The sequence below is a fragment of the Zonotrichia leucophrys genome, chromosome 4 (genome assembly GCF_028769735.1).
Source record: "Zonotrichia leucophrys gambelii isolate GWCS_2022_RI chromosome 4, RI_Zleu_2.0, whole genome shotgun sequence".
Taxonomy (NCBI): domain Eukaryota; kingdom Metazoa; phylum Chordata; class Aves; order Passeriformes; family Passerellidae; genus Zonotrichia; species Zonotrichia leucophrys.
In genome coordinates, this window is record NC_088173.1 from 48,272,938 (window position 1) to 48,297,283 (window position 24,346).

At 39.3% G+C, this 24,346-nt stretch overlaps 1 protein-coding gene across 1 annotated transcript in view; it reads right to left on the reverse strand.

Annotated features, from left to right (window-relative positions):
* Positions 1-17,976, reverse strand: part of JADE1 (jade family PHD finger 1) — a 133,719-nt gene extending 115,743 nt beyond the window's left edge. Inside the window, exons 1-2 of the mRNA XM_064711555.1 lie at positions 17,875-17,976; positions 16,397-16,572 (exon numbers count right to left, since the gene is read on the reverse strand). The gene's annotated coding sequence lies outside the window, so the exon portion shown is untranslated. The remainder of the gene's footprint in view (positions 1-16,396; positions 16,573-17,874) is intronic.
* Between the last annotated feature and the right edge of the window lie 6,370 nt (positions 17,977-24,346).

The following is a 24,346-nucleotide window of genomic DNA, read 5'->3' on the forward strand; positions in this document are numbered from 1 at the left end:
AATAAAGTCCTCACCTCCCCTTTGGCCTCCAGATCTTATTTCAGCAGGAAATCACACCTTAAAGTAACTGATCCTGCCAAAAACATCTTCAGCTTCTACTAAGAGGGAAAGGGGAAAGCATGTTCCATCACACATCTTCCCAAATGTGTTGAAGTGAAAGAGGGAAAAAAATTAGATTAAAAAATTACATTTAAAAATTAGATTCATCTTGTTTGTCTACACCTGTATCTTCTACTGTTATAATGAATATCCTTTATCTTTAGATAATACACATGTAAGAAATTGGTCTGCTCTGAAGTTTTATGCTGTATGTTTATCCCTGTATTACTGCAGCCAAATTTCATTAAGACCTACATTTTAAAATATCATCCTAATGTATATGATGAAACACTTAGATACATTTCTGGGCATTACTGCTCAGTACAGCACAGTGCATTTCTCTGAAATGCACCTAATTCCAGAAATATTAGCATAATTATTATAGTGGGTTTTCAAAGCAATCTAGTGGAGGGAAAAAAAGCCCAACTGGAGAAGGATTTTACAACAGAGGAGGGAAAGTTGTTGAGGGCTCTCTTCTCATCAGGACAGACTCAATGAGAGGACTGCATTCAATGCCATGTGGGACTGCCAATTTCAAGATGCTATGACAAGGCAATCATGTGCTTGATCAAGGTTTTGCATTATCTGAAAAGCAATATCAAATCTATTTTTCAGCCTTTTTTTCTTTTTTCAACCTGTAACATTGCCCAGATATAACTAATTTATTGTTCTACTCTCTAAGTTATAATTCCAGATTTCCAAGGGGAAAGGAGTGGTATTTTTCTCACCAGGGTTGCTCTAAGAAAACATCTGCATTTAGAGTAAGAAATTTTACAGAGCTATGAGATATTGTCCAGGGTGCAAGAGGAAATATTAAGAGTTATATCCCATCCGTGACTGAAATTAACGTATTTTAAATTTCTGTTTCACTTTTGCACACATGGAATACGTGAAATATAATTCTCAATGCCTGTAGAGTACCTTAAAGCCTGAGATAAATTTACTGTCAGAAGAAGGAGCTGGGTAGTCACACAGAAGTCATTACTCTTAGTCTTATTCCACATTTTAGCCTGAAATCTAATGAGCTTTTTTGTTGTCACCTCAGAGGACCTGACATGAAGAAATCATCTCAAACTGTAATCCCATAACCTCTAACTTACTCCCATGCACACCTGAAAATCACAGCTGGGTCACGGTACCCAGATTTTGCCAGGGCAACATATTTTAGTAACAATATTAGAAAATGTTTTCTAGATTTATAGAACTTTACAAAGGATAGGACAATATGGGGGCACAGAATAATCATGTCCTCTCTGTGACAGTTGTCCTTAGCTCATTTTTCAGATTTGAGTTAAGAGCACATCATGGGGTTTTGATAAATTATTGGAGTATTTAAAATAAATATTGGCATATAAGACACAATTTATCTGTGCCACAAAGGTAATTCTGCCTGGGGGATCTTCACTGTTTCATAGATTCCCCCCACACTGAAATGTTGAATCTTTTGACCTTTGATCCATGCAAACATTTGGCTTTGGTCTAGACCTTCAACTTCTGAAACAAATGATGCTGCTCACATGCTTAAAGCTACTTCAGACCAATGACAGGAAATAGGCAACATCCTTCAATGCAATCACAACTGATTTCTAAGGATTACTATGAGGCACAATATGAAAAATAGAAGTTTCTATAGAAATATAGTTATTATTTGCTGTGAGTGAATTTAAGCCTGATGGCTTTGGCTCATGCATAGGACATACTGTTAATTTGTCTTTTTCATTCAGACCACAACTCTTCCTGCTCTGACTCAGAAGCAAATACAGTTGGGCATTGTCACACTGATTCTCCCTAAGGTTTGAGTAATCTGCAGTACAATTTGCAAAATATACAAATTTTTATTACTGAAGCTTATGGATAATTCTTCAACAACAATTTTGGTTTTTTCTTTTTTTCTGATTGTCACTGACTGAGATTATTCCTCCTTGGTTACCTCTCATTTAACAGAAATATTAAATTCTTTGTCTTTAAAATTATTTTCTGTTGCATTGACATGAAAATAGATTACCATATTATTCTTTAGTATATAATATATATTCATTATCTTCCTAATTTGCCTGCTTAAAGCTGTAATGTACTAACATTTGTTCTGATCTTATACTTCAGTTTCTATACCAACAGTATTTCAAAGATTGCTCTTTACAATATCCAAGTACAACAGCCTTAGAGCCAGGAACTGAAGTACTCTGTATTTAATAGGTTCAGAATCCCTGTTTGAGCTAAATCCATGTGTTTGTGGTCATGACAGAACAAGACATCCTGTAAATTTTCAGTGATCACTTTAGTGTCTAAGTTCTCTGTTAAACACCTTGGGCTCCTTTATAAAGAACAAGAGAAAGCCTTTCTTCACAGGGTATGGAAAAACAACAAACCCAAGCAGTGTGGAGAGCCTGGTTCAGACATGGCTTAAAGAAAGAGGCCATGAAGGTACTCAGCTGAGGGAAAGATAGAAGCCTGCTGTAAAGCAGCCTTTCCCAGGCTTGATCCTGTAAATAATTAGGTTCTCAGCCACCTTTTATATAAACAACAAGATTCTCAGACCGTTCTGTCCTTGGCTGCTACTGGGAACAGATATGAAGGTTTTGAGAACTTTTCATATCATGGTGAGAACACTGATCTTGGTTTCAGTAAACTAACTTCAGGTATTGTAAACAAAAGGAGGAGCTGAAGTTTTCTCTACAGCCTATCAGGAGCTCAGATTTTGCAATATGCATGAAGTGAATTAACACTGTTATAAAAAGTGCCTAGTTGATGAAGAAATCGGAGTCAGATGCTGATCAACAAAGGTGGGTCTCTCCCTTCACTTCAACATAGCAGGACACTAAATTCATGTCAGTGTTCTGCTGACAACAGAAACCACTCCATCTTTGCTCTAGAGACTCTTCATGCATTTATAACCCTGTCATTTACAGTTCCTTTCCATTTGCTCTCTGCATGGGTGACCTAGCAAATGTATGCACAGCAGCCAACATGCATCCCTTACATGTTGACTGAGCTGCCTGATGTTACCCCACTCCAATCAGCCTAGAAAATATCCTGGACAAAAATATTTACCATGGAGCAAAAATGAGAGGAGCTGCCTTTAAATACCATCCATAGAAACAAAACTATTGGAAAGCCAGCCTGACAAGACACAAGCAAGAGTTCCATGAGGAGAAGAATATTTGAGATTTGCATAAACACTGCTGGTTTTCTTAACCAATTTATTTCCCTCACTGAGGTAAAACCAGAATAATTTTCTCATCTTATCCACAGAATAATCCATTATTATTCACGTTGAATAAAATCTTGTTTTCAAATGGGTTTGGCACAACAGTTTCTCTTAACACTTTTTCAGAAGTAAGCTAGGCCTTAGAGCAGGAATAATTCAAATGCCACTGGACCTTTTTGATACTCTGTTGGGAAAAACATTTTTCTAGATTTTTTGGTATATTAAAGCACTGTATAGTTAAAATAACCCCAATCCCATTTCATTGCAGTCAGCCCTACTGCTTCAAAGCAAGTTTAGTTCCTTTGGTTTCTGCTTGTACCCTCTTTGACACAAACTTTGCCCACAAAATAAAGATTCTTAAAGGGTACCCAAAAGTCCTCCAGCTTTGTAAAGATATTAATAGAAGGGAAGGCCAGGAGTCAGCAGCTGCAGGACCATACAGGAGCAAGCCTCCAAAGTGAAATAATTAGGAACCAGTTTCTGACTCTGTTATGCTGTCTCCCCAGTCTGCGCTTCATTCATAACCAGATGGGCTGTAAATATTCATGAAACAAATGTTTTAAAACTAACTTCTAACCTCATAACCAAAGAGTAACTGGACAAACCTCTGTGAAAATGTAACTCCGCATTTAAGTGTAAGGAATATGGAACATATCATAGACCCTGAATAGACTTTTTAAAAATTATTTTAGATTTTGAAAAACCTGGTTTTGCAATGACAATCCTTAGTAAACTGGCCCCTATTGTGCACAGGAGAAGATTTAAAAGATTAGGACTGCTTGGTTTAGAACAAGATTAAAGAAAATCTGGCCTCAGAATAATAAATGTCATTTTTTATTTTTATCCATAAGACAACAACAAATGGACAATCATAATTATTACAGACCAGCATAAGCCTGTAAGCTTTATGCTGACCTGTAAACTCAATTCTGTAACCATTATTTCCTCTGAAAAGCTTCTAATTTTTTTATTCTTTCCTTCTGCATTTTTCAATACACACACAAGTGAAGTCTTTCCATTCAAGAACATATTATGAGAAGTATGCCAAAAGTGGAAATTATAATAATTAATTTGTGCTCACTCTAGAAAAGGAGGTTTCCTACAAACCCCAGAAAGATGCTTCTCCTTATTTCTAACTATGAAAGGGCAAAATTGAGGTAGGCAATGGATCTCATGACTTCTAGAACTGCTGGAGACCATTGGAAGAGAAACTAGAACAACACAGATTTTTTCCACACTGATGTCCCTGTAACAACCTATTATCTGAGGTCAGGATTAAGGGTGCACTACAAAACCCACTAAACTGTGAGAAAAATCCATGGGTAAAGTTTGTGAACTCTCACAGGAAGAGTTTGGTATGCAGGTGCTGATTAAACCTCTTCTGTTTAGCTAAAAAACTATGGCTGATTTGAAAATAATTTTCTAAATCTGGAAATGCCACAGTTTTAGTTGCAGCCTCCCCACTGAAGGGGTTTATTGATCAGGATATCACAGCACATGGTAAAATGCAGACCCTGCATTAACAGAAGAACACTGCAGTATTAATATTTCTCAGACAGAAAGAAGGGAAGTTGTCAGAAAACAAAAGAGGGCTCTGCTATGGCCTCAAGAAAAGCTGAAATACCTTTTGAGTTCTCTTCCCATCTCCAGTAAAGAGCTGAGAACAAATCAGGAATACATTGGGTTTACTCCTTGTCTTTGAGAGGAAAATAGCTCCCTATATATTTAATGGAACAAATACAACCAAAACAATACACTGGACACCTCTGGAAATATTTATAGCTGTTGTAATATGATGTGCAGAGTATTTTTGGTTCTGGTAAATGAGAGACTAATAATTTACACCTGACCAATAAAAAACCCAACAGTGGCAAATGTAAATAAAATAACCAAGTGATACTCTAGTTGTAAGAAAGGATAGGACAAAGGCAGCATACAGCAAGTTTTTTGAGGCTGATCAAGCACACAGTATTGAAATAAACACCCAGCTCTAAGGAAAACTGTGTTATGCTCCAAATAGAAATATGGTGAGAGCCACAGCTTACAGAGAAAGGAAAGGAGGAGCTCATTCAGTGGTTCTGTGTCACTCAGCTCCTTACCCTTACAGAGGAAGGTGAATCTCTGAGATATCAGCCAACTATGTAAAGCAGGAACCATGCAAAATCTGCTAGAGTGGGGTCCAGAGATGAGCTGAATGCTTTCTGCATTCATCTTCTGCAAACACCTTATTTTAACTCAAAGTCCCATGGAGCCTAAATACAGGACTCTGTTTTCAAGACTGGGAAGTACTTAAGTTACCAAATAAAGTATAAATTTATGGTGGTCCTAGATAAAAACAAAAAATAAATCCAAACCTGAAAGCAGAGTTCTAGTAGCAGAAAAGATTGAGTTGCACTACATCCTCACAACACTGACATTCTCTATTTCTGTAATAATCACTGCAGCAGGAAAGAACTGTGATATTCTAACTTGAAACTCTATCACCCCTTGTTGAAGAGAAGCTGCTAGAGTTTACAACCACAGCAAGCTCAGCAGTGGCAATTTTAGACTGAAAATAATGAAGATCTGAAATGTGCAAAACCCTGGAAAGGATTTTAAAGGCAACTGTTGTACCACAGCATGCAGCAGTTATTATATGGTTATTTTGCCATGCACAAAGTATCTTTTAGACACACTTCTGAAACTTTTTTGGGTAAAATTTATTTATGTAGATAAAAAAATAAAACATCCAATTTTTTTTTATTTTTTTTTTAAAGCTAGATTTAGGCTGGTGTTACAAAAGTCTTTCTCTATTTATGCCTCCCCAGCCTATGCACTAACTGAAGCAGGGCACCCCTAGGCAAATTATAGGCTATCATGTAATTGTACACTGTATCATAATGTATTCACTCTAGAAGGCAAAATTAAAGATACATTTACTTTCATGGGAAGAAAAAAGCCAGTAATGATGGTGAACATTTTAGAAGCCTGTGCTTGCTAAGAACAGAGAATTAAAAGGCTTTTAGCAAATGGACTTTTTCTAACTGGTAAAAGTATTCCATTGATATTCTCCACAGTTAAAACCCCAGCAGTGGTAGCAATAATGGAAGTGATGTTAGAATTAGGGTTCAAGGCACTGAGGCTCAAATTGCTGTCATCATCAAGGGGAAATGCCGCAACTTATCACAGATTCTCTGGCCTGATTTAGTCTGATGACCCATCAAGACTGGGGTCTTGATGCAAGATTTATGATTTTCTGGAAATTGTTTGTGTATAAATTTTCATGATGACTTCTGGAACGCACTGTTCCGATCTTTTCACATTAAGATTTTTAATTACTTTTTGCAGTACCTTATGTCTTTTGACAAAAAAACATATTTCATAATCAAAAGCTGTAATTTCATGGAGATTTGCTTGAGTATAAACCCAAGCATGAGATCTAAGAAGACAACTCACAAAAACCAGTATTCACCATGTCCTCAGCTCTCTCAGGTTCACAGTGACAATAAGGTAAAACTTTTCACTCAGCAGGTTCCTGTTCCTTGTTCTAGTAGGCAATTAATTTAAATACTAATAAATAATCATAAACTATTATCTTTTTCCTGCTGCTGGAATAACAAAGCAACTCCCAGTATTATTCAAAGGCTACTTTACAGATACATATTTACTTATCAGCAAAGTCTGGGAGAATTCCAATTCTACATTTCAGTTCATCCTCATTTCCAATAATAGTATTAACTGCACTTCTTAATATACTAAATTGTACAAAATTGGCATTTACCCTTGAAAATATGCAATTCCCACATACAGCCACTGGATGGACTTATGGAACCAGTGAAACCTTTTGACTGTAGGCAAGATGCTCAATTAAGTGAGCAACTGGCAAGAGATTTCCCTTCTGGCCAGGAGAAGCTTTCTGCAAAAGAGGGTTTGAGCCTAAAAAGTGAGGTACCAGCAGAAATTTGAGCTTCTCCTTTTCAGTCAAGTATTTGCTTTTCAACACAGTTTAAGAACAACTAAGTTGTTGAAATGAACCAGAGTGATAATGAATAGAGTGATAAGAAAATTGGTTTGTAGAACATACAGGTCAGTTCCAAATGTGATTATTTGGCATTCAAGTTTTAGAGTAAAAGCACTAAAAATGGTACTGAAAAGAAGCTAGTGGTTTTTGGATAGCCCAGTTTGCAAACAGAAGCAGATCATAGTTATTTAAAATACTGCTTAATTTTTTTTAAATTTATGCTATTTTAAAATGCTCATATTCTTTAAGAATAAAACAGAACAGTATTTGCTTAAGCTCCCTTACCCTTTTCTGGAATAGGAACCCACTATTCTGCATAGTAAGTGTAAAACAAGCTCTGCATCAAGAGTATGGTCATCCACAAATATAAAAACTTTATTTCCTTTTTTATTGCTTGTGTTAAAATTACTCCTGAGTATTTTGTGTGTGTTATATTTAACTTACATTATTATTAATACATTATATTTATATTACAATTAATTTAATGCATTTTTCTAGACCAGTTACCATTCCAGTGTATACAACAGTGATAAAATACAAATGTAATTCCATTCACTGTGTTTTTCTGTTGTGCAGGTAAGAGTATATCAGGTATTTTAGGAAATTATATTAGGTATCAGTTGTAGCAGGAAAACTCAGTAAATTCACCTCCAAGGAAGCAAACAGGGCTGCTGTGGAGAGAACTAAGTGAAAATGGGGAATGAAAACAGATATGTATGAGCTCAGGAGATGAAGAGCTGTTGCATAAATCTCCCCATACCTGCAGTTGTCAGTCTGTGGGCAGCGACAATAACAAACATGGTCCCTTCACCCCCCCTCTGCAGACACTCCCAGTAACAGGATCTAAAAGGGGATCATGTGGTTTTGTCATTTTGTCTGTCTGCCCTCACCCTATTCTGTTCCAGACAATTCAGAATGGCACCAAACCTAACTCCTCATGCCTGGATTTCTTCAGTCTTTGTCTTGTGAAGGTCATACGCAGAGTCTGTGTAGTGAGTGAATGTCCTCTGACTCTTCCTTTAATTGCATGGGATAGTCTTACTGAGTACCTATTATAGCCAGGATGAAGAGAGACAGTGAGAAAAAAGCCCAGCCAAGGAAGGCTGGCTCAGGTTCAGTGCTGCTGTCTATTGCTGTCAGTCCTCGGCTGGAACAAGGCATGAAAGGAGACTGCAGACATTTGTCAACTAACAACCCCTCCCCAGCCTCACTTCTTCCCTGTGTGTAACAGCAACTCTGTGCATAATAAAACACCTGCAAGAAAAATCTTTCTGGATCCCACTGGTTTTGCTGGTTTTTTAACCATAGTCTTTCAATTCCTGTTATTTTTTAGAAAAGCAAGTTGCTCACAGGGCCCAAAGAAACTAACTGAGCAGCCACATTTAAAGTGATGCATGCACTTTAACACCATTCTAAGTCAGGAGCTGACATCCATGAATTAATTGCCCACAAGGATCACACAAACCATGGAACAGGATGGAATAACACTCTTACAATAGTCATGGTGCCCATCACTGGGCAAAGAATGCATGCAGTGTGTCCCTGGCATGCCAGGACTCCTGAGTGCCATATGCTGTCCTGACCTCACATGGGGGAATACCATCTGGCATAAAAGCCCCACAGTTGGCACTGCAGACTGCAGGCTCCTCTCTCTCCCACCCCATTTCTCACCCTACCCCTCCTGACAATTAGAGAAACAGGAATCCTGCAGGAATGAAGTCAGGCTACAGGAATATTGGATGCCTGAGTCAGAGACTAGGAATGGGGCTGGAAACTCCAGAGCTGTCTGACATATATCATTGCCTAAAAGCAAAATTGTGACAAATCAGGTTCTCCTGTACCATACACCAGGCAATGAGATCCCTTCCCTGTTCTCCCTACTACACAGTGTCATGTCACAGGTGTGTGCTTTCCTGCTAAAATCTTCCAGGAAACATCATCCCTCTGCCAGGAATGCTTTTCCCTGCAAAGCCCCTGAGCATAGCTTGCTATTCCTGGCTTCTCCTGACCTCCTTTAATTTCTTGACCTTGTTCTGGAACTAGGTGCTGGTCCTCTTTGAACCTCAGCAGACCAAGCAAGCAGGAACCCTCCCATAGCAGTGTTGATTTGCAAAGCCTTTGCTGAGCTGCTGCACTGGGAATCTTCCACCCTGCAGAGATGAGGTCACAGACTTCCTTCCAGGGTAGGTGGCACCAGGAGCTGCCAGCTCTGAGCTAGGACAGTAAAATGGGTGGGGCAGCATTGGAATATGGCACAGGGAGATGCAGACAGAGCCTGTGGAATTAGTGGTATCACTAATTTAACCACCTACATAAGCAAATCAAGTGAATCATCTGCCTTACTGGTCTATCAGGCCTCTGGCACACACATGATACTGGGTATATAATGGGGGACTGGTTCACATGAATTAGATTTTTAAAGTGCTTCTAAATTACATGTTACAATTCAAGTTGCTTAGAGACATGAGCTCAGTTTGGGAGTGGTCCTCCTTCAGACAGAAAATCTCAGCAATTTCTTATTCTGCCTGAACCACTGCATACCAAACTGTTTATTCCTATAAAGAGAATATTTGTCTAAAATTCTAAAACCAAGGAATTGAAGAATAATTTCATTATTCTACTGCTATGACAATTATTCCAATCTACTCTAGTTAGGAATTATGACATATCTACACCCATAATGCTGCTTTTATGTAGAGTTCTGCCAGGCAATTAGCTGTTAGATTCCCCAATGACAAAACTGATGCAAAACTCAGAATCTTTCTACTGACAGATTGCCTGGTAAATTGGTTTATTTGCTTTGGATGCACCACTAAAATCATTCAAATCAGTAACCAATCAGTTCCTGTTACTGTACACCTGAAAGTGTAGTAGCAAATCTGTCCTGCTACAGCCAAATGACAAATAGCAGGAGAACTGGTGCCAAGGCTGCCTGGTTTTTCTGTGTTGAGGCCTGTGGATTCCCACCTGTTCTGTGCAATGCCACTGCTTATATTAAGTCACAGCACAGGCTAAGCACAGCTTGGAACACTGCAATTGTGGACAACATGTGATATTCAATATGAATTCCCCTCAATTAATTAACATGGTGTACTTTCTTTGACACACACACAAAAATTAGTAGCATATTCTTCAAATTTAGAGATTTGATTTCTCTCTGGCCATTTGTACATGCCATTCTGAGGAAGTAACAAGATAAAGTGCTCACAGTGTTTAACCCCAACAGCTGATATGTCTAAACTTCAGGCCAAATCATTTTCTGAAAACCCAAAGTGCTTACACACACTCATGCTGATAGGTGTTTCTTATCTCCTGACAGTTCAGATTAGCTTTTTAAAGGACATTCTTCTACTACCAGGACATGCTTCCATGCATTCTGTAACACATTTCAGACTTTAATTTCTGATACCACACACACTTTTCTCATTGAAAGCAAACTCCAATGAAAATGTAAAGGAAAAAGAAGAAATCTGAAAGAAAAATAATAATTTGCAACTGCAGAAAAACAGATGAAAATTTTGATGAACATTCTATCCTGGGGAACAGCTCCTTTTATTAATGCATAATCAAATTCCAAAGCCAGAAGTTGGTTAGAACAGATTTGTCTCCCCATCAGCTAATGTGTGTATCCAGAGCTGACCAATTTAATTCATAGGCACAACGAAGCAGGTCCTGATCCAGGGTAGTCCTACCCTTATTTTGCTGTTCCTCAGTGACTCCTCGTCCTATGTCCCTGCTATCCATGCCTGTGATCCTCACAGCTGTACAATGAGGTATGTCTTTTTATGAATTTGTTCTTTACCTAAACTCATGAAAATCAGATGTGGAAGTGTGTTGCACAGTGTATTCCTCCTTAGAAATGCAAGTCTGATGTGGAGATTGCATGCTGTGCAGATTGCATGCCATAAATCCACCCTCATTAGGCAGCCAATCCAACCCTAATAAGGGAATGGATTCCTTGAAAAGAAGTGGGAAGGACAATGCAAGGTATTAATTTCATGTACCAATAAGCATTGGTATGTGCCAATATGTATTCTAATTTCATGGATGCATTTCCTTTTCTGCCATTCAGAGCCTCTGGATTAACTCAGAGCTATTGATGACTCTAAAAAATCAGTGGAATGGCCTTTATAAGTACATTTGAGACAAATATTGATGGAAAGAGAGGCCACAATTACATAGGGAAAATGTACATTCAAGTGTATGGTAATTAAAGAGGAATTGAGTGGTTCAGCATAAATTGTAAAACTCAGCACTAAAGAACAGAGAAGTGTACTGTGACCTTTTTTGTAAGATGCTGTTCTTGCATTAAGTGGCTTCTAAATATAGCAGCATTCTGTAGCCAGACTACTTAGATAAACTGGAGTGGCAATGCTATTTCATCTAAAAATAGAGAAACACTTCTCCCTCAAAATACCTAGAGCCTGTACCTGTGGTCTCACAAGGCAATCTGCTTGCACACTCATGGAAAGCAGCTGTCCTGTCCTCCACCTCTGTTTGTCAGGATCTGCTCATGGTGAAAACTCTCCACTTCACAAAATGGTGTTAAGCCTTGGTCAGAGGCAGGAGATTTGGCCTAATTTCTTCCTTGGCCAAATGCAGTGAAACACAAACCTCTCTGAGGTGTGCTCTGATCATCAGGCTAACATTTGGCTCTTGGATGAGGGCTGGGGCAAAGGGAATGGTCAGGCTCTGGTAGTACTTGAAGTTGTGCTGCTTGAAGGGAAACCAGGATTCCAAGCTCATTGGACAAGACAAAGCACTACACTCATCCTTTTATGTAACAAGAAACAAGGAAGGAACTCATCTTCATGACATGATGACCAACTGTAGGTATGGGAAACAGCTCCATGAACAAGGGGAAAAAAGATTTAGCTGTCTCACATGTGAGCTGCTAGTTACTGTCAATTAAAATCAAAACAAAAACCCCAACTCAAACCACCGATCTGTCCTCTAAAATTTTAAACATCTGGGATTTTTTTCATACATCCAGGTGGAACCTGCATGTTTATTATTAAATTTAATTTGCTTTATCAAGTATTATGTTATTAATTTACTTCACATTCATTTACTTTATCAACTCTGCAGTTCCTGCTGCAAGGCAGCACTCATACAGAAGCCCCAACTTCCATCTCAAATTCCTTCCCAATTTCCTAAGCTATGTGAATAATGACAATCACAGGTATTTCTAAAACGTACCTTATATTGTTGTCCACACAAATTGGATTCATTACCCGCTGTACAACAAGCCAATAATTACACACTCAAAAGAGACTTGGATTATTTAGTTCAGAGTTGCACAAGCCTGGCTGTTCAGTGGTATTCCACAAACAAAGTACACCAACTACCAAATTTTTTTACTATTTACACATTTTAGCAAGCAAGGGAATTGGTGTTCATTGGCTACAAGTCACATAGTGCTCTTATTAATTAGTAGTCCATCTTCTATTGGTTAATGATTCCCTCAGTTCTAATGCTAATTAGTCTGCATGCTCAGACTTTCTCTTCTTTTGGATTATTGTGTTTCTTGGACTGGTGATCTATGAGTTGGTGGCCACAGATCTACTCGTGCCAGAGCTACCTTTCAGCCACTTGGAGCTGATTACAGCACAATTTCTCAATTGGCTTTATTAGTTCCTTCCTTATCTTGGGGGTTCTGCTAAACATCCTCACAGCCCCTGAATTCTGCCTTCTTTGTGTCCTCTATGAGTGGTACCTCCTTCTTCCCAAGCTTGGTTAACCTCTCCTAAGTCTGAGATCATTGAAGCATGTCCAGCCCTAAACCTTAACAAGGCAATTCTGCAACAGGTAATTTGTCTTTCTAACACCTGGGCATCACTTAGATCTTGCTAGGTGCTACCTGCTTCACGGATTAAATCTCCTTTCTTGCTATTTAGGCCTGACACTACACAAAGATCAAACATATAAGAACACCCTTGCTTAAAAAAAAAAATTATATATTCCACATTTTGCATCAATCAGCTGTGAGATTTTTTGAAAAGGTACAGACATCACCAGTTCTGTTTTTGAGTTCCTCTTCCCTGAATTGTACAAAAGAGTGATGAGGCTACAGAGCCTCATTTCTACTTTTTTCCCTTCCTATGGGCTGCAATGATTGCCTTTCATTCTCAAGATACTTCCAATTGTTAATACCAAGGGAAGGAGAATTGCTGTTACAAGACTGTAAACAAGGAGACTGATTGAAACCCTGTGTCATCTTTCCACAGACATCACACACAGAACTTTCATCCTCAGCCTCCAAAGCCACCTGAAGACTTTCAGATTGGGCTGTCCTGTTAAACCAGTATCTCTGCTGCTCCTTACCAAAGAGCTTTCTCATGAGTTGACATTCAGTCACCCGAATCTTCAGCTCAAAGAGCTGCCATGCCCTCCCATATCCACAGCAACCCTCACACCAAGGCAGAACATCTCACTCAGTGAACTCCCAAGTGCCAATCAACAGAGAGGATACAGAAGGAAAGAGCAAGGATTGGCCACAAACCCTGCTGATCCCACATGATTAACTGCCCATTCCAGTTGAAATCTGCAGCAAGTCACAGAACTTTCCTTTTTTCTGGATCATGAAGAGCAGTTGCAATATGGATATTTCTAAGCCTTTCAGGACATGGAGTAGGAAGGTATTTAAACAGGGAGACAAGTCTGTATCAGCTGCTCTTTGAAGCTGGCTATAAAATAAAGTAACACTTGGATTCCTACCTGTAAAATGTCTGGAATTCAGTCTGGTTTGAACTCTGTGTGCATATGTGGGTCAGTTCACAAGGCAGGACACTGCAAGTTGTTGGCTGTATCTGAGAAATGTATTGCAGGTCAAAGAGAAAGAAATAAAATGTGCAGGGTGGCCAGGTGGCTGCTGGGAAGTGCTGGCTGAGAGGGCACTAGTGACACTGCAGCATCTCAGAACACAAGGAACTGTTTTCTAAAATCACCTGTTTCAGCTAGGAAGGAAAGGGAACTGTTTGATTTTCAGTCTGCTGTTCTTGCAAGATCTCATTCTGCTTGTTCATTTTAACTGTGATCTACTTCAGAGTACAGAAAGAGTAAATATAATCAGCTATAGATGGGACTCCTGCAGCTCAGAAACCTGCTATTGCCTGCAGCACAGCTAAAGGCATGGAAAATTCAGCTGAGATGTGAGATTTTATGATTGCATTAATCAAAGTGCCACTGAAGACACACACTCCGTGAGTGGGCTGGAATGGAACCATTCACAGCTGATTGCAGGAGGGGAGGAGCACAGGTACAAATTACAGCAAACACGGCTCTGCTGATGCATGGAGGGGCTGTGCCCTTGCTGGGCCAGCAGGTGACTGCTCCCCTTCCCTTTTTGTACAGAGGGACAAAGAGATCATAGGTACCCACAAGATGGGCTTCTTTAAACTCAAACTATGCCTGATAACACAATTAGAACTTCTAATTTTTCATAGGCAAAACTATTTTTTCAATGTTCTTACACTGAACAATGCTTTTACAAAAAAATTCTTTTTTAAAATGAAATCAAAGAAGAGTATGAAAGGGTGCCATAACGAAGCATTTAATCTAAGAACTCTAGTTGTGCTTCATTTTCCAAGATTAATTGTCAAAAACTTCTAGGATCCTGCAAGAAGAAACAGAACTTTTTGGGTTTTTATAATACTAGATCAAGTTTTCTTTCTTAACAAATCCTTTCCTGAAAAGAAGAGTGGTTTTTCCTCTTCTTCTCTTTAATTAGTCCGTTAGACAAAAGCAGTATTAGCTAGACTCTGTCACAATTACCCACATTCGGTAGCTAATTACTCCTTGAATAGTCTTAAGGCTAGCAGCGATTTCAGTCCAATTGGCAGCCTGGGGCCCCCAGGAGCTGTTCCAGCAGCCAAGAATAGCTGGAACAAGGGGGCGGGCCAGCCGTGACCCTTTCTCCTCAGCCACAACCTAACGTAGCTGCAATGCTAAAGGCAAGAGTAACACAGAGATGAAAATATTCCCGAGTGGCTAAACGTGCTCTCTTTATAGCCTTTTTAAACTAATGGAGTGGCATAAAGGGACTACGGGGAAATAGAAAATAGGACCTTTTAAATGCTAAAGCATTGGCAGGACTACTAATGATTTTTCAATTTTGCAATGTTCCATTAAAACAACGGTACTAAACACTTCTATGGGATCAAATTCTGACACGAGAGTTTGATTCTGGTGCAATTTTATTCACTGATGCCTCATATTGCAACAATTTACATCACTGCAATATGGGTGTCAAGACGATAAAAAATGCTGACTTGATTTAGTAACACTTCACATGCATTTTACACAGGTAGAAATAACTTCACAAGGGACACAGCAACGTCTGTGATTTCAGTAAAATTATTCCTGCTGTACACTTGTGTGACACCAGTGGAAGACTAAAATTAACATAAAAATTTAAATGAGGGCCGCAGTTTTAAATACACTCCTAATTCAGATTCTATTCCACAACTGCAAAGAGCATCTCTCTGCAAATTCAGCAGCACTGTGCTTGTAAAGAGCCAGGAATTCCTTTTAAAAAAACTTCACCCATTTATGAGGCATCCCTTTCCACTACATTCTTGAAATTTAACCTTTAGCTTGCCACTGCTGATGAGCAAATTGTTAGGAGTACCTGGATGTGGCAGCATTGCAGAGGCTGACAAAGATGGACACAACAGCAACAGCTCAGCTGCCAGCAGCACAGGGCTGTAAATTTAGACAGACATTGCCTTTGGCAGCAGGATTGACTTAAGATACCTCCAACAAATTTTCCTTCCTTGCTGCCTGTCCTGTTCTCTCAAGGGCCATATGACTTTTATCAACACAACTTATCTGTAAGGGCACCCTGTGAATCAGGCTCCGGGAATTCAGCAAGTATTAGAGAATTTTTTTTTTTTTAAAAAGCATTATTAGTCAGCTTAACCTGAATCAGTTCCCAAACATAAACACATACAGCTGTGTTGGCACAGCTGAAAGCATTTCAGGAACAAGCAGCTGGCAGTTGAGGTGGGTCCTGGCAATGCCTGGAAACAGGCTGCTGCTGCTGGCAAAAGTGTGCATGGAACAATACATTCACTGCTGGCATTGCTTACCTGCATGTGCACTGGCCACTTACAGGGCTGTTGTCCACAGCTTTAAGTACTGCAGGAAGCTGAGGCAGCAGAAATCCTTTAGCAGTGTTTGGGAGGGAATCTGCCTGCATTTCTGGGAGCAGAGCAGGGATTGGAGAAGCAACAGTGTTCCTAGCACCTGACTGCAAATCACCAGCCTAAAGGAAAACAAAAATAAGGCATCAAATTTGGGTTGCAGTGAAGTGCAAACCTTGACCCTCATGACTACCCTTAGCAAAAGGTATTCCTCAGCTCAGCTGTTCAGTGGGAATTCTATTAAAACCTTGTCCAAAGCACTACACAAAATCCTCTCTGGCTTTAAAATCCAGAAGGATCTCCATGATAACTCTGTGGTGGTCTGATTCAAGATTTCCTGCCAGTTGTGCCCCGTGAACATTAGAGCCCAAGACCTGAAGAACAGACAAGAGCAGTAGATTCTGAAGAGATAAAATTACATCCTAAAATGGTCTTGGCCATAGATTAGATAGTAGGAGAGATGGATTGTAGGCCAGACAGAACAGCTACTGTAGGTAAACTTAATAAAAATATATAGAATATTATAGAGAAAGAAAATATAGAAAATATAGAGAAAGAATAGTCCAACAGGTTGTCCAAAGGTGTCTGTGGACTCTCCATCCTTCAAAACTCCACAAGATAAAGCCTCAGGTAATGTGATCTCAAATGGCCCTGCTTTAGTCAGAGATTGACCAAGTGACCTCCAGGATGCCTTCAAATTAAATTATTCTGCAATTCTGTCACCAAGGAGTCCCATGGGCATGACTGATGAGGCTCTAAGAAGTTCAACTAGGTAATAGTTTAGGAACAATCCCAAAAAGTGGTCCAAAAAAAGCAACGCCTCAATCCTTTTTATCACTTATCCATTTCCTCAAGCTCTTAAGGTTACAAAAAAAAAAAAAAAAAAAAAAAAACTTATTTTTAACTTTAATTCCCCACTAAATTATGACAGGTAAGAACTTGATAGTAACAGGTGGTTTGGAGAAGCTCAGTGTTTAGAAGCAACACCAGAAGGGTGAAGAGTTCTGTTCAATTTCAGTTTTGATAATAGCAAAGGTTTTTAGCCTCTTTCCTGACAATGCAGCTCACATGTCTTTTCCCGCCTCTCATTCCAAATGCTTTGGAAATTAAGGAAACACCCATAGCTCTGTCACTGCTAGTAGCTGCATCAGAGCAGTGAGGGAAACAGCAGCTTGTTTATAGCACAGGAAATGCTCTCACTCTTTCTTAGCAACTCTTACAAGAGTAGAGAGCTTATGGGAAGCCTTGACATTAGGGAAGCTTAAGTGCAATTCAGGAAAAATTGAGAAGGATAAGGATAAGAAAAAAAGCCTTATCTTTCCAAACCAAAAAAAAGTTGCAGTTGAGATGGCCACCATACACAGAGTATCACTGTACAATTTCAGAAATTTTTAAGCATTCTGCCATACACAGTAACACCATACCTCATCAGAGGGCTTCTGGTGTCTGCCCACACAGAGCAACATCCTGCCACTTCAGAAGGCTGCTGGCATCTGCTCATCTCATTCTTGAGCTCAGCCTTTCATCCCCTCCTGCTGATGCCCTGCACCTGTGTGCCCTCTGCTCCCTTTGGTGGTTGGGCAGTGCCCTGGGCTCTCGTTACCTTCAATGCTGCTCACCTGCTGCCCACAGCTGTGGCCCATTGGGGATGAGGCTCTGCTGCAGTCCCACTCCCAATCACCACAAACTCTCTACAAAGAAAAGAAGTAAAATAAATACTTTATAAGAACAATATTATTATTTTCTGTAAGGCTGGACGACCTTAAGAGACCTGCTCAGGAAATCAGAATGTGGTTTTGCCTTGCATTAGAGCTTTTCCAAGCACTTTTTGTTTGGGAGAATTCCTTTCCTATCATCTGTGGACAAAGCCTAAGTTAGGTGTGTCATTATCATTGCTGTGCAATGAGATCTAAGCACACTGGGAGTTAACAGCATAGCAATTATAATAATTGTATATAATTACAAATTGTGTAAAATGTTTCTGTGCATTTTGCCTCACTAGTGCAATCTGAGAGCTATGGGGTTTTTAGAGATTTCTGTCTAAAAAAGGCTAATTAGACCTACACAAAACCTGTACACATGACATGTTAAAAGTATACCAAAAATCCCTTGGTATATTCCCCAGTCACATCCCACTAATCTCTCCCATATTGTCCATGTCCCAAATGGAAGAGTAAACTGTCAATGTATTTTTTAAATATCCTGTATATTTGGAATTCTGATAAAGGCCCAACATGTGTGAGTTTTCCCACTATTCTCTCCCATATTGTCCTTGTCCCAAATGGAAGAGTAAACTGTCAATGTATTTTTTAAATATCCTGTATATTTGGAATTCTGATAAAGGCCCAACATGTGTGAGTTTTCTTTTTGGGAATCTTCACATCTTCTGCTCTAATGTAATGTTGCACCAAGGCCTGTGACCAAGCTCAGTTCACAAGTGGCCTCAAAAAATTTGAATTCTAGTCCTCCTGTACTTTTGCCTTTTCTATGCAAAGAGCAAGAACACTTAGGAGTTCAGGATAATATTCATCTGGATTCATCTTTTGGTGCCCATTTGGAAGGGCACCAAAAAGGCAGAGGAAAATTCCAACTCTTAGAGTGTGATGTTACACAAATTTACCATTATTTTACAGGAAAATTCACCAAGAGAAATCCCATGCATGGAGGTTTGTTGTGTTTTTTTTTTTTTTTTCCCACAACTCTGATTCCCATCTGGTTTACCCCAAAATTAACAGGCCCTATCATTCAAGGAGATTGGATCCTCTTGGAGTATTGAGTCATACTCAATAATCTTCAGCAATTCCTTTACTTGAGGATTTGTGGTCAGTCCTGAGAGCATCCACAGCAGCCTGCCTAAAAGAGTTCCCCTATAAGGCCTGCTGCTCAGCAGCTGGATCCATTCCTGGAATCACAAACAGCACAGCAGGTCTTTCTCTTGCAGGTAGAAGTCAAATATATAAATCACTTTTTGGCTTAAGTATTCTCATATGCAGCAAAGTGCTATGTATCATTAGCTCTTAACTTGTTATATTTCAGCAACTATCCCTTGCAAGTGTTTTCTGTTGATGAGCTTTTTGCAAAATTCAACCCCAAAGGATGTTTCAAGTTCTTGTATATCTTTAGTACTTGCACATAATGTAAAGTGATTGCAGCTAAAATGGCACTGCTGGTGCAGATTCCCTCAGAATGGTCTGGAGTCCAACCTGTGTCTGTCTGGAGCGAGAGGTGGGAGTGCTTTGCTGGAGTTGCATTGTGTTGTGCTGCCAGGTTATTCCTGCACAGGAAACTGGGTTAGAAATACCAATCTCTGGGACAGTCTGGTCCCATCTGGAGAACAAACACAAGCTTTTAAGAGGTAATAGTGGTAGAAGTAGTTGTAATGGAAGAATGCTAAAGATGCTCCAGTTGTGCCAAGACTGATTTTGAAAAGTTCACCAAAATGTATGCAGGCAGGTAAAATGGCTCTTCAACTCCTAAAAGGCAACTTCTGTATTCTCCCACAGTGCTAGCTTAGTAGAATAACAGCTCTACAAACTCAGACCTGCATAATGGGAATTCCTGTTTAATTGGGGTGTGCAATGTTTACAGTAGATGGGTATTTTATTTATTGATTACTGATTCCAATTTTTAGGGATGTTGTACCTGTAAAAGTTTCATTAGCATCACTCTCTCAGTTAGGAGGAAATTTTTATTAACAATGATACCAGCACCACTGGTATAGATGTAGTCATACAAGGACAAATCTGACATCCAGCCCCCAGTGCATGCTGTACTTTTCAAGTGTTCTTCTATCCATATGAGTGTATCTACTTCAGGATATCTTTTCCTACTGTGAAAGAGGAACAGGTATGTTCTTACCTCAAGTTTGTTAGGGATAATACTCCTTTCAGTTCATTCCACACTGCCATCATACCCTTTTGCCAGGTCTGCTGGAAGTTCTCTGATCCAATTGTTTTCATAGACTGGGTAGTTTGAAGGAAAAAAAACCCAAAAAACAAAAACCAACCAGTGGTAGTGCCAGCTGTCATAATTCCTGCTACTCTTCAGTTAAATCAGTTCCATAAGCTGGCCTAGCAAGCACCCACAAAACTGCTGCTCCAGCCCAGTAAAGGCTGCAGTACAGAAAAAGGTAGCCAGGGTGGTTTGAACAATGCTAAGCAGTGCTGTCATTGAATGCTGCACTGCAGTCACTCACAACTCCCGGCCAAAGACTGACAATGGTGCAGTGACAAAAATAAGCTAATAAGTTCTAATGAAATTTAAATGAAAATTAACAAAATCCCAACAGAAATCTTACAGGACCTCAGCCAATTTTATATCCAAATTGGTAAAACCTGCATATGCTTACTGATGGATTCAGCCCTCCAGCTTAGGAGATCTCAAAAATCATTGGGTTCACTCTATAATGTTCTGGTTTGCTATTTTTACTTCCCACAACTATTGTCATGACAATTCAGCTTCAGAATGAAATGCCAAGTATTCATAATATGGCATAGAAGCTACATGTTTTAAAGATGAAACATGGTGGGACACACAAAATCAAATCCTTTTTCTTTCACAACATGGGCCCAAACCTAACCAAATAATTTCAACAATTATGTTTCTAACTATCACTATGACTCATTTTTTTTCCCACCTCATTATTTACATTTACACATGAGTACACTCAAAATTTCTATACAAATCATATTCTGGAACATTTCTGTACTTGCCTAAGGTGTAAAATATAATGTGAATTTGTGACTTTCCCCTCCTTTCCCTCTGAGGAAAAAATTGTCAGTCTATTTACAGCTAATCAGCTATAGACATGCTTTGACTTTAAACAGATTTTTCTAAGGTCTATGCAGGGTTTATAGCATATTAGGGTGGTAGGCTATCATTCTGTGTGATTGTAAATAGCTTGAAGAAATAATTTTGTCCCAGGAGAGGTCCTATCAGATGAGATACTGTCTGTTTGGACCACTCTAACTTTGTGCTGGATCAAGCATAATTTATCCTGCTCAACTGACAGAAAGCTGGCATAAACCCTGAATAAACAATGTAACATATGCTCTGGCTCATTTGGTAAAAATGCAGTCGCGTGCTCACACCAATACAGATCAAATTTCAACTGCCAGGAAATCTCACATTCACAAATTTTATATGACTTGCTGCAGAACCACAGCCTTACACTGCTTTATTTTCTTCTACATATTAATTAGGTTTTAATTACTTTGTGGTGGTCACAAATAAAGAATAAATAAAGAATACAGGTATTTGAAAATTAAAATAAAAAATATTTGAAAATTTCCCTGATAATTATCTTGTGGAATGAGTCTACTATAGCATAATGGTTCCTCAAGTAGGGTAAATAATGATTTCCAGAGAGTCCCAATGTCCCTTCCATAACACTGGTACATGATTGTGCACCTTTGTGGGCTGTACAGAAATGAACTCACAGCAAAGCAGGCTGTAACATCCCTCAGCAATAAAGATGCTGGGCTGGCAGTGTATCTGCACCACTGGAGACAAACTCGTGTTCTTTTGGGCTACTTTTCACCTCTTTGCAGCCATGAACAGCACTGGAATAGAGGAAACAGGTTACTCTGGCTTCCAACAGCTCCAAGTCCTGCACAGGCTCTGTGCTGTTTCTGAGATTTCCTGTGCACCTCTGCAAACTTGAATCCCTTTTCAGCACAAATTCATACAAGTGCATGGTTGCTGTTACCACTGGAGGAAAACTTTAGGCTCTGAGATGACTTCAACTCTGCATCAAACACAGATTTTAACAGCAAAGTTCCCAAATCCTTACCTGTGTTAAAGACAACCTCAATGACTCTCTCCAGGCTTTGTTTCTGTCTAATGTCTGTCCAGCTTCCAATTCTAACAATCTGATTGTTAAATTCTAATATTGCATTGCCTCTTTGGAACATGGATTTCTCACTCAGTTTCAGCCTAGTCCTGGTCAGTACTCAAAATCCAAAGGACGACACAGGGGTACAGAGATAACAGATGGATATACACACACTAAGCCTGCTTTTCTGGTGTTTTGTGTTTTCATTAGTCACACACAGGCCTGCCAGGTGATTGCAGAACACAGGACAAGGGCTCCTATTTTAATCTCCTAGTATTATTTACTTACTTGCAAAAAGGTTTTAATAACCAATGAACTTAAAGCTATCTAGTGTATCTCACTTGTGAATTAGAAACTCAATCTAGCCTCATATATTCTCATAAATATTTCTCGAGAAAACATAACAAAACACAAAAATTATGTTGTTCTTCTTTCCAGTTGTCCTTCAAATCTTTAAATACTTAATGTATTTATTATATGCACATAATTACACTCCTCTCATCACAGGATCTAGATTACTCCTAAAAGAATATGGTTGTGTCTTCTCAAATAAGGTTTGTGTATATCAACTACCATAGGAAGTACTCCTCCCCCAGAAGAAATATAAGCCCAGTTCTGAATGTCTTGAGGAATTTGGTGACACCTATGTCAACACCACTATTTTGCAGTGCCAACTACTGCAAGGACAAACTGGAGCCTTGCTCAGAACCAGTGGCATTGCTTGCAGTGAATCAGCAGTTGTTAACATACTTGGGTTAACCTCATTTACCTTCTCCTGACATTATTTTAGGAGCAAGTCCCAGACAATGTGAGAGCTGCAGAGAAGAATCAGCCATTGTTCTCAGCCAGTGCTGAAACAGAGCATGGGTTTGGCAGGCAGGACAACACGTCCTTTTATGCTATCAACAGTTTACGCTCATTTGTAGCCAGCTTCACTTTGCACCTCCGCTTGAGAAACTGAAAGTGAGGACTGACAAGGTTTGGATCTTGTAAACTTTCTGTTAGGAGTTGATTTGAGCTGACTCACACTTTTGGGAAGCATCCATGCTTTTGAAAAGAAATCAGGAAGACTAAAATTAGAATGACTACGTGTATTCAGATGAGGCCATTTTAGGGAGCAGTTTATGGCTGACAGATAGGGTGGTTTGGTGCTAAGAAAATGGTTTGGAACCACCATGCCTGTATGTTATGAGGCTTTTATAAACCTGTGCTGTTTATTCTTTAACAAGCTTTAGGTTAGATGGCCATAAATTTCAGCTTTATGGTGCCAGAATCATTGTAAGGTTTCCAAAGGGTTGATTGCTTTTATAGATGGCATGTCAAATTAAACATAAATCTTGGTGTGTGCTTTTCTGTGATCACAGGGCGCTGTTACAGCTGATCTCACAGGTTAGTTGCTTTAATTGTCTCCAAAAATTCTGAAAATGGCATGATGGCCATTTCTTTATTATTAAGTGAACAAAAATGTCTAAACAAACAACTTAATTAACATTTAAAACATTTCAAAGGAAATGTTTAAGAGCAAGGCTATCAAGTCTCCTGTCAGCTAGCAAAACCCTGGCTTTTAACTACCTAGTGGAGTTTGGCAGACCAAAGCCAAAGTGAAATCTGTGAAAATAAACTCTATAAATGCACTGTCATAACTTTTATGTGCTACACTACACAAGTTATTGCTCAGGGACCTTGTAATTAATCTTTACAGAATTTGTATCTGCACATAAACTTTAGATGCTGGAAACACTTTGTTGCCCTTCTAGCAAGTGCCTTATTCCCTCCTTTTCCCTCATCTTATCCTTTGTTCCTGTAGTACCTAATGCAAGTTTGGAATTTGGTGTTGCTCTTGTGCCTCTCCACAGCAATGGCACTGGGAATGACATACAGTTCCTTGCTACCTGTAGCAGAGGCTTTGCTCAGCCTCCTAACTGGCCCTTCCATCCTCTGAGTACCTGCAAAACTGGAGAAAGAGGATTTGTTGATCTGAGATTTCAAAGAAAAATGTTGTCAGGCTTGTCCCTGATAAAGGTCCCAGTTTGCAAACTGAAACACAAAGGCTGTGCTGTCTA